Raw genomic sequence first — 12,108 nt, 5'->3', positions numbered from 1 at the left:
GTGGAGTGGACCTGAGGGGAGGGATTGTAAAACAATGAAAGAATTTTTCTCTTACTTTTCCAAGAAGGTAGTGTACTTGGGGGAGGGTTGGGAGGGAGAAAAAGGCAACAATGAATGAATAAATGGAAATCCAAAATCTCTGCAAATTTTCGTTGAAATTAATAATAATAAAAAATATTAACCATTTTATTGTAAAGAATATACTTAGACATTGACCTCTTAGAACTCAAGGATCATACACTGTTCTTTTACTTAATAGTATAAATTTGGACAAATTGTTTAAATTCTTATACCAAAAAACTTGCAAAGGTGATAAACTATGTAAGAAGAGAACCTCTCAGAGAAGGAAAAGGTAAATATTTGCCACTAAAAGGAGTACTTTTTAAAAAAAGTAATACTGCCCTCTGTTAAAGGAGGAACTTGCAAGACCAAAGAAGACATGGTGGTTCAGTCAAGTTCTGTTTCTGAAGGGTTTCCGCATCTTAAGAAGAAAATGAAAATTCAAAAATTGGTGAGGAGAAAAATCTTAACATTCACCCTACGTTTCCTATTTAAAGGAGTTCTGGGGGTTTAAGGCTTACATGTTGCACTGCTAACCAAAAGGTCAGAACTTTGAATCCACCAGCAGTTCTGAGAGAAAAAGACAGGCAGTATCTTTCTGTGAAGATTTAAAGTCTCCGAAACCCAGTGGAGACACTAGGTCAAAACTGACTTTAGGGCAGTGAGTTTGTTCATTGAGTTTGGTTCCCTGCATACATTTTACTAGTAAAATTTTGAGGTAAGTTTCTCTTTATACAACTATTCCCATTAATAAGTGGAATCCTATACTATCACCATGTTGCAACTACAAATAACTAATGGCTTTAGGCTTTGAAAAACAGAATTTCATGAAACAACATATGAGCAAGAGCCTATGGTGATGAAAGAAGAAATTCAGGCTGCTTTGAAGGAAATGGCAAAAAATAAGGCTCCGGGAATAGATGGTATACCAATTGACATATTTCAGTTAACAGATGCTGCCCTGGACATGCTCAACAAGTTGTGCCAAGAAATCCGGAGAACAACCACTTGGCCAACTGACAGGAAGAGATGGATATTTGCTCCTATCCCAAAGAAAGGTGACCCAACAGAATGTGGAAACTACAGAACAATCTCACTGATTTCACATGCAAGCAAGATTTTACTGAAGATTATCCAAAAACGACTGGAACAGAACATCAACAGAGAGCTACCAGAAGTCCAGGCTAGGTTTAGAAGGGGTCGTGGTACTAGGGATATTGTAGCTGATGTTAGATGGATCTTGGCTGAAAGCAGGGAATACCAAAAAAATGTCTATCTGTATTTCATTGACTATGCAAAGGCATTTGATTGTGTAGATCATAACAAACTATGGCTGATTCTGAGAAGAATGGGAATCCCAGAACACTTGATCGTTCTAATGCGAAACTTATACTTGGACCAGGAAGCAGTCGTCAGAACAGAGCAAGGGAACACTACATGGTTCAAAATTGGGAAGGGCATACGCCAGGGATGCATCTTATCTCCATACCTTTTCAACCTATATGCAGAACAGATTATCCAGGAGGCTGGGTTCTATGAGGAGAAATGTGGGGTCAAGATTGGTGGACGATTTATCAACAATCTGCATTATACGGATGACACAACCCTGCTTGCTGAAACTGAAGAGGACCTGAAGCGCCTGCTGCAGAGTGTCAAGGACTGCAGCCTACAATATGGATTGAGGCTCAATGGCAAGAAGACAAAGATTCTCACCACCGGACCAATTGGCAGCCTCAGGATGGATGGTGAAGAGACTGAGATTGTACACAGCTTTAGTTTGCTTGGCTCCACAGTCAACAGTCTTGGCACCAGCAGCCAGGAAATTAAAAGGTGCATTGCCATGGGAAAGTTTGCTGTTAGGGACCTCTCCAAAGTACTGAAGAGCAATGGTGTCTCTCTGGAGACTAAGGTGCATCTGATACAGGCCATGGTCTTCGCAATCACTTGTTATGCATCACAGAGTTGGACAATGACCAAGGAGGATAGAAGGAGAATTGATGCCTTTGAGCTGTGGTGCTGGAGAAGAGTATTGAGAATACCATGGACTGCTAGGAAAACAGATTTGTCCTGGAAAGGGTTAAACCGGGTGGCTCCTTGGAGGCAAGGATTCTGAGGCTCCGTCTAACTTACTTCGGACATGTAGTGAGGAGAGACCGGTCCTTGGAGAGGGACATCATGCTTGGGAGGGTGGAGGGACGGCGCAGGAGAGGAAGGCCCTCTATGAGCTGGATTGATTCAGTGACTGGGATAATTGGGATGGGAGTGTCAGAGACGGTGCGATTGGCACAGGACAGAGCAGAGTTTAGGGCTGTTGTACATAGGGTCGCTATGAGTCGCAAGCGACTCGACGGCACATAACAACAACAACAACATTCACATCATGCCGGAGAGAAGGATGGGCAGCCTCTGAAGAGAACCAAGGACTCTGTGCTTTTTAATACAATGGACTTGACAAGGAATACAACCTGAATGTGATCAAGCCTCCAGGGCCTATGATCAATAGACTAGAGGAATAGAACACACTTAACACAAAGGAGCAATCTACAAAATTGAGTATGTGGGAAACTCTATAGGAAAAAAAAATCTAGTTTCTTCTTCAGTAACAACAAAAGCATTGCACAGGGAATAAAAAGAAAACTGGAGATGGACTACAGAAAAAAACAGAGGCTTAACTGACACATCACTAGTAGCAATATGTGGCCCCTATTTGAATCTTACATCAAAAGGAATATAACAATTTTTTACGTAAAAGAGACCACTGGGAATTCTAATTATAGATATGTTATGATAATAAGAAATTACTGTGACTTTTTAAAAAAAGTATAATAACAATGTTTTGAGTTTCTTAAGAAGCCTTTTTTTTAAAGTACATACTGAAATATTTTTGTATAAAATTATAATAAGAGCACAGTAGATGAAATAGCAGTGAATGGAGGTATGGATGGTATGCTATTGAGAGCTGTTAATGAGATGATAGGCACAAAATGATTTATTGTATCTTTCTGTCTACTTTGTGAATACTGTACATTTAAAATGTCCCATAATCAATTTTAAGATATGATAAATGCAAGTAGAAAGTAAAGCCTTTTTTTTAATTTAAAAAAAATACCTGAAAACAAATTCTTGGGAAGATTAAGAAAACTCAAGATTTATGTGTTTAGTTCCATGTTAAAAGTAGTTTTGACTTCTGAATTTCTGGTTGAAAACATATTTGGTATTTAATATATACGAACTATCCCTTAACAGATATTGCTAGCTTTTAAATTAAAATTTAACCCAGTCTGCATGGACCCGTGACCCAAACTATGTCTCAGCTCAGCCCATTGTTGCCGTTAGGTGCCATTGAGTTGGATATAATTCATAGCGACCCTCTGGACAGTAAATCTAAACTCTGTCCGATCCTGTGCGGCCCTCACCATCTCTGATACGTTTGAGCCATGGCTGCAGTTACTGTGTGAGGATCTTTCTCTCTTTCACTGACTTTCCACTTTTCCTTGTTGTCCCTTCCTAAGGAATGTTGTTGTAAGTGCCGTTGAGTTATAGATGACTCGTAGCGACCCTGTGAATGAAAGACGTGAGCACTGTTCAGAGAGTTTCTGCAGCCCTTTCAGAAGTGGATGCCACTCCCTCCTTGCCTCTAAGGTGCACTCTGGCTGAACTTTCTCCAAGACATTTTTGTTTATTCTTTTGGCAGTCCATGGGCTATTCAGTACTCTTCTCCAGCACCACAGTTCAAAGGCATTGATGATTCTTCTTGTCCAATTCTAGATGTGTAGCAAGTGATTGAAAAGACCATGGTTCACTTTAGCAACATCTATTGGGAAATACAAGAAAAGGACATTTTCTTGGTTTTGATTTCAATTCTGGGGCTTCTGAAATAATATGCTTGGGAGTGCTGAAGGGATTCTTGCTACTACGTGGATCAGACCTGCCTGAGACTGGCACTAACAGAAGATGGCACTTAACCACCACCAACAGTTCACTACAGACAGATTACTTTAATATAGATGGCTATGTTGTTGTGGTGATGTGGCATCAAGCTGACACAGACTCACAGCTGACCTTCTAGCAGGTTTTACTCTGGCCTCCCCCCTCCCCTCCAGAGGCTGTACATTACATGGGAGGAGATTTTCCATCTTTCTCCCACAGACAAGCTGGTGGATTCAAACTACCTTTGGGTCGGCAGCTCAACTCCTTCCCCACTGGGTCACCAGAGTCCCTAGTCCAGGAGGCCGGAAGTCCACGTACAGGACAGCCTTCCTCCTTCAGCTCCGAAGAGAGACCCTTGTCTCTTCAGGGTATACTCTTAGCCAATCTGCATGCATCTTGGCAGCTCTCTTTCCTCTGCTCGTATAGGACCAAATCAACTGCCATGGAATCAATTTTGACTCCTAGTGGCCTGATAGGACAGAACTGCCTCTAGGAGTTTTCAAGGCTGTGGGATTCTAGGAAAGCAGATCCACAGGGCAGCTGATGGATTCAAATCGCCGACCTCGCGGTGAGCAGTCCAGTGTTTAGCTCACTGTGCCCCGTAGTTGTGTACCATCGAGTTGGAACCTAGCTGACCTCTACTGGGTTTTCAAAGGCAATAGTTCCTGGGGGGAGATTGTCCATCCTTCTCTTGCAGAGCAGCTGGTGGATTTCAACCATGGGTCTTCAGGATTGCAGTGCAGGTTCTTAACACTGTGCCACTAGAGTACCATTCTTAATACATAAGCACATTGTCATTGAGTTGAGTCCAATCCCTGGCAGTAAGTTTCAGACGCAATAGATCTTTGCAAGAGAAGACTGCCTGTCTTTCTTCCGCAGAGCAGCAGATGAGTGCAAATGTCCAATGTTTTATTTAGCAGCTCAAAGCATTATGCACTGTGCCAACAGCATTTCTTCTCCTAATATACATATTGGTATGGCATAATGGTCTGGTATGCTGTGGTACATATGGTATCATGTGATATGGTATGCACCATCAAGTTGAAATCTACTTATATCTGAGTCTATGCTATGAGTTGATTTCTCACTGTTCAGTGGGATTTCAGAGGCAATACATTGTACAGGAGGAGATTTCCCATATTTCTCCCAAAAAGCAGCTGGTGGGTTTAAACCATGTGCCTTTGGGTGCGCAGCGCAACTTCTTATAACTTAGCCACCAGAGTTCCTTATCGTATTGTGTAATAAGAAAAAAAAAAGTAACCTGACCTCTGAAAGGAAAATCCTTCAAGCTCCTAAAACCAGCAATATTCACAAGTGCTTATCTAGAGTTCAGAATGAAAGAACAAATAGGAATGTGCAACCTATCAAAGCTCTGCACCCAGCTGGCTCTTACACAGAGATGGTGGAAAAGGGAACATCTGGAGACAGTCCAGATGTTGGGAAGCCTGAAGGTTATGCCACTTGGAAATCTCATTAAGAAGAGTTGTCTCCAGGCGGTGCAATAGGTTACCATTGGCTCCTGCCTTCCTTATCGAATGCTGCTGTAACAGAGATACCACAAGGGGATGGCTGTAACAAACAGAAACGATTCTGTTACTGTTTAGGAGGTTAAAGAAGCGCAACTCTTACTGTGTAGGAGAACTTGAGAAGTCCAAGTTCAAGGTGCCAGTTCAAGGGGGATGTCTATTCTCTGTGAGTGGTGGAGAAAAGTCCATGATCCTTCAGCAGCTGTAGGCCCAGCGGTCCCTGGAGACCTCCATGTCTTCTGACCTTCCCCGGGGTCAAGGAATAGCTCTTGAAGGGGACTAGCTGCAAAAAGATAAACCCCACTTCTGGAGATGATTCCCTGATGGCACTAAGGGTGCCCCTCTTGGCTCGCTTTCCTTAGATTTTATCTCACTATCTACTAGCTGCTTTGCTGGAGAAAGATGGGCAATCTCCTGCCATGTGATTTCTTGCGGGAGGGGCAGCTGTGGGTCAGTTTCGATTTGACAGCATCCAACAACATTGTAAGCTGCACTCTAGGGGAACTCCCCTTACATTGACCAGGGTTATGATGAGAGTAAGGATTTTGTATTCCATCTTTAATACTCCTATACCCACTTGGTTTATCAGATGATTGCATAGCTTCCATATTATATGTATGGGGGCGGGGGGGAAACGGACATAATTCAATCCATGACAACTGCTAACCTAAAGGTTGGAAGTTCAAATTCACACCGGAGTCTTGAATCAGTTCAAAAAGTGTAGTCATGGCCAATAGGAGCAAGGGCCGTGTCCCCACTGCTCAGGAAGCAAATCTCCCAGATGCAGGATTCTGAACCAAGAAGGAAACAAGCAGTGGTATTCCAGTGAAAATGGAACTGGCCAGTCCCAGCCTCTTTCATCGTCTGCTAAAATCTGACTGGTGAGAGAGCTGTCTGCTATGCAATATGTACATATACTTAGCCCTTGTTCCTCTCTGCCACAACGGAACTGATTCTTTCCAGCTTGAAGCTGCAGTACACATAGTTATTGCTGTTTTTATGTGTCATTCACTCAGAACTTACTCATAGCTGACCCTTCAGCAGGTTTTTAGAAGTCGTAAGCTTCATAGGAGAAGATTACCTATCTTTCTCTCATTGAGCAGCGAATGGATTGGAACCCTCTGACTTTGGGCTGGTAATTCAACTTCTTACCCACTAGTGGCATCCACTTCCTAAACAACATGCCTCTGGAAACTCTATGACCTTTGATAAATGTTGCTAGTTATAAAAAAGGCTTCAGGCCTTCTGTTCATAGGTGCTATGAATTGTGTGTGACTCCACAGCAATCAACAACTACAACCAATAGGCCACCAAAGCTCTTTGTTCTACACAGAGGCACCTTGGGGGGCGGGGTGGAAGGCCTGGAGATCTGTGTCTGTGTTTGGAAGTAAACATTGAGTGAGAACTGAGTCATAACTGACCTTTCAGCAGGTTGGGTCAGAACTGACCCTTAGATGACCCTCTAGTGGGTTTTTAGAGACAGCATATCACACAGGAGATTACACACCTTTCTCTCCTATGGAGCAGCTGGTAGATTCAAACCTTTAGGCTGGCGTTATGGCTCCTTACCACTCGTCCAGCAGAACACACACCCGTAAGAAACCTAACTTGTGATTTGAGAAAGGGTAGACAAGTTTAACCAAGTCTGGTGGAGAGGCAAGGCAGTGTTGAGAAGAAAGTGATAATGGTGTTGACTGTCTCATTGAAAGACTATTTCTGTTAGGAGACCTGCAAGCTAAGAAAGTTCAGTTTGATGGTGGCAATTGGAAATCACAGCAGATTTCTGATTAGTGAAGTTGTACAATGGCATCGCCTGACTTGGGTCTCCCCAAAAAATACTGTTGTCTTGACTGGGCCATGATTCTCAGTATTATGTAATACAATGATCCCGTGTATTAAATATATTACATTCTAAGCTCTGTGATATTAATGAAACACAGTCAGGGGCTATTATTTATTGAAATAGCCATTCCTCATGATGTGACCTGAGATGTAACCAGTCAGTCAGTTGTAAGGGCATCAGAGTGGAATGTAAACCCTTGTAACAAGGTCACAGCCCTGATCTAATGAAGGGGGAGTTTCTTTAGGGTGTGGCTTGAGGCACCTTTTGTCTTAAAAAAAAAGATAAAAAGAGAGAGTAGGACTTCACTGCCACCAAAAAAGAAGCCCAGGAGTGAAACAAGTCATTTGAATCAAGACCCATCTCCTAGGAAATTTGTCAACACAAAGGAAGCCAAGACAGACTGAGATGAGTAAACAATGCCTGACCTACAGATAATGAAGAAAATGGAGACCTTCCTCCTGAATTGGACAAAGAACGTCTTCCCCTAGAACCAGTGCCTTGAACTTACATGTTCAGTCGCCCATGTTATGCAGACGACACAACCTTGCTTACTCAAAGAAGACTTGAAACTCTCAATGCAGAGGATCAAAGATTGCATCTAAGATGTGGATTACAACAATCCTCACCATTGGGCCAACATGTAACATCATGACACATGGATGAAAGATTGCAGTTGTCAATGATTTCATCTTACTTGGATCCACAATCAAGCATTGGTACCAACAGCCAAGAAATCAAAATATGTATCAAATTGGGAAAATTTCCTGTCAAATCCAAGCCAAATCTAAGTGATTTTGGTGAAAACGATCTCTTCAGAGTGTGTTAAAGAGCAATAATGTCAGTGTAACGGTGTACTGTGCACCTCATCCAAGCCATGATCTTTTCGATTACTTCCTATGCATCTGAGAGTTAGACAATGACAAAAGGTGACAGAAGAAGAATCGATGCCTTTGAGTTGTACTGTTAGAGAAGGGTACTGAATATTCCATGGACTGTCAAAAGAACAAAGAAATCTGTCTTGGAGTTGGTATGACCAAGATCGTCCTTGGTGGCAAAGTTGGAGTAGTTTCCTATCCCATATCTTGGGCATGTTGTTAGAAGGAACTGGTTCTTTGAAAAAGACACTATGCTTGGAAAGGTAGAGGGTCAGCACAAGAGAGAAACAAAGACTCTCAACAAGATGGATCGACAGTCACTACAATAATGGACACAAGTGTATTGGAGATGGTTAGAATGGCACAGAATAGGGCAAGGTTCAGATCCATTGTTTGTAGAGTCCAATGAGTCATACTCCACTGAAGGGCACATGACAAGAAACTGTGAGAAAATGCGTTTCCGCTTATTAAAGCCATCCACTTGTGGTGCCCCTGTTAGGATTTAGTCGTTGGTTGCCATCAAATTGACTATGACTCACAGGACTCCTATGAACGAGATCTGACTCTCTTGCTCTATCCTGTGCCACGCTCAGTATCTCTCACACGCTCAAGCCCATTGTTACAGATACTATGTCTACCCGTTTTCTTGAGATTCTTCCTCTCTTTCATTAACCTTTTCAGGATAATGTCTTTTTCCAAAGACTGGGCCTTCTAACAACATGCCCACAGTATGTGAGACAAAGTTTCGTCATCCTTGACTCATGTACTTCCTTCTAGATAGCCTTGTTTGTGTTTTAGACAATCTGTGCAGTATTCAGTCCTCTAATACCACAATTCAAAATCATTGGTTCTACTGTCATCCTTAGTCATTGTGCCACTTGCAGATGTGTAGGAAGCAATTAAAAATGTCGTGGCCTTTTATATCTCCATTATAACAACATTAAATAACTAAGCATGTGATTAGGTAAATCTTTTTCAGGACTGAGTTTAAGATGAACGAATAAAAATTAAAAGAAGGCCCTGGGGTTCTGCCAGGTATTTCTGGGGAGAACTTATTCCCTGGATCAGAGTAGAGACTTTAGAAATTGAGAAGAGGAAATCAAAGCCAAATCTAAGTGATTTTGGTAAAAACAGTCTCAATAGTTGGGAGAAGTCGGGAGTTAATAGTATGCGAGCTTTTAAGGCTGAAGTGTGAGGTGGTTGATAATGGATTCATTTCATATTACGTCTTTCTGTTGCTGTAAGCCTCTTGTAGGTCAGAGCTTGGCCTTTGAGGATTATTTTGCACTTTGTTCCTAAGTGTGCATTTAGAAAATGAGAAGTCTTGATGCCGTCTTCATCTGAACTCTCAAGAAGTAAAACAACACAGCCTCTTAAGTGATTAGTGAGAGTTTAGTCTGTTTCTCTCTAGTGCAGAGAAAGAGTGTGCCAGGGATCATGACTCGTGGACAGGAAGTCAGCCTTCGGGGGTGTCTCTGTCTCAACGGTCTAAATGTAAAGCTTTAGGTGGCCTGATTAGCCTGACCACCTAGCGTTGGGTGCTTGCTGTCTGACTTGGGTGTCAGCGTGGATCCAGGAGGAAGCCCATGAGGATGTTGGGATTGAGGAGAGATGGACAAACAGACAGCAGTTCCTCTCCATTCCAAACATTGAAGGAAACACCCTCTGTGTGCACAGGAGGGGTTCCTGGAGGGTGTAAATGAGTTAAATCCTTGGCAGTTCCAACACACCCAGTGGCATCTGAAAGAAAGGCTTGGAAATGTGCTTCAAACAATTCACCATCTGAAACTCTATCACATTCTAGCATCATATGTATGGGGTTGTCATGGAAACGCTTTGTTTGTTTGTTTGTTTTGCATGGAGGTGTCTATTGTAAACAAAAGGAATAAGCACTGGATAGCAATGAGTATCAAGCATTTTCTTAGTGTTACACCACCAATAAGCCAAGAACAAAACCGGAAACATATTAATAAAAGCTAATGAAATCCAAACCCTCCACTGAGTTTCCAAGGCCATGAATCTCACAGGAGACGTCTCATCTTTCTCCGAGGAGTGGCTGCAGATTCTAAATATGAACCTTTCAGCTAGCAGCCGGACACATTACAAACTACACCACTGACGTGCCGTCCTCCTTTCTGTGTATATAATGGGTAACATATGAGTATTTCTCAGTATTGACTCTAACATGAATTAATAAAAATTGTCTCTCATTGCCGTCAACTGGGAACTGACCTGTAAAACCTTCCAATGGATTTTCAGAGGCTGAAAATCCCTCCAAAGAAGATTGCTCGTTTTTCTCCCGAGGAGCCGTTGATCGATTTGAACTTGGCTTAACAAAGCAACTTCTTTTCCGCTAGACCACCAGAGCACCTTAAAAACAATCAGATTATTTACCTTCGTATAGAACAAAACCCACCCAACTCCTGGCGTCTATTCCAGCTCATGGTGTCCAGGTCGGAAAGTGTGGACCTGCCCCGCAAGGTGTCCAAGGCTGGAAGTGTCTATGAAAGTAGATGCCACACCTTCTCCTGCTGAGCAGCCGGTGCGTTTGAACTTTCATTAGCAGCCCAATACCTTGATCACTGTACCACCATACCCCTTCTATCCACCTCTGGTCATGAAAGTCTTTAAATCCCATTCTGTCTTCAAGGATTGAGATCATCCACTTTGGGTCAAATCTTGAAGGAGAAGCATGATGATTTCTACAATTTTGGCTTTTCTTTTTCTTCAGGGACCTGAATCCACCATGTGAAGTGTTGAAACGATGGACTGTCCCACTGCCTGGAACTCGACCACAAGAACTGAGGCTTCTCTTCAGTTTTAAGACAACCCAGGAGATGCACAACTTGCTCTGTTGGGGGACTAAATCCCATTTCCATGTGAGGAGGAAGAGGCAACTCAGGGGAAGCCTCGCTCAGCCCTGAGCAGTCTGTGTTCATTTTCCTTGATATGAACCTGTAAACAAACCAAGTGGGTCTTTCTTTGGAAAGGACCATACTCATAAATCACAGTAACAGGAAACAGACCACTAGGGGGGATTGTTAAGCCATCCTGCGCAAAAAGAATGGCTCCTGGCGTTTGAAAATGAGTGCTGTTTCATTCTTTTAAATCATCATTAGTCACCTTTCAGAAGGCAAGGCCCACCAGAACTGCAATTCAATCTTTGTAAGAAATGCCTATCTCCAACTCAAGCCATTGAAGGCCTGTAAACACCCCTGTCTTGTTTTAATTGCAAAAGGATTAATGGAGGCTTTGAAGTCATAGCTGCTCCCACTCCCTGTGCCCAGAAGCAGTTGTTCCCCTAGCATCCCCACAGGTGTACCCCAGAAACCAAGCCCTGCCCTTATCGGGAAACACTCAGTGTATTTGCAGTGTCCAATGTGTGTTTAGGTCTGAATTAGTCAACTTTGTTATCTAAATTCTCCTAAACCTGAAGCCTAACAAGAAAATAGCAAAGAGCAATTCCCTCTCAATGATTACAGAAGAACTGGTTTAAGAGGGGCCAGGCTAAATGAAGCATTTTTCAGACAAAGAGGTAAACTCAAGAGGAGAGAGAGAGAGACACAGAGAGAGAGCGCTATGTGGAGGTTGTTTAAGGCTCACATCATTGTTTTGAACATTAGATCTCCAGTGGGTAAGAACTCACATTCCCAGACTGTTCATATTGTTCAGAGATCAGTGACGGGGAGTTATGTCCCCTGCCATCTGCAAAGCTTGGTGGCACCGAGGAGGTCTGGTGTAGGATACTAGGGAAGGGAGAGTGTGTGGAAAAGGAGTCTGGGGGCACATCCAAGAAATGCACAATTGTTTCAGCCATTACACATCGATATTTAATTTGAATTTCATAATCCAGGGCACTATTATTTGGGCCCAA

Source organism: Elephantulus edwardii, unplaced genomic scaffold (assembly GCF_000299155.1).
Source record: "Elephantulus edwardii isolate Elephantulus edwardi_28Jun2011 unplaced genomic scaffold, EleEdw1.0 scaffold00004, whole genome shotgun sequence".
NCBI lineage: Eukaryota > Metazoa > Chordata > Mammalia > Macroscelidea > Macroscelididae > Elephantulus > Elephantulus edwardii.
Note: the sequence above shows the minus strand (reverse complement) of the source record.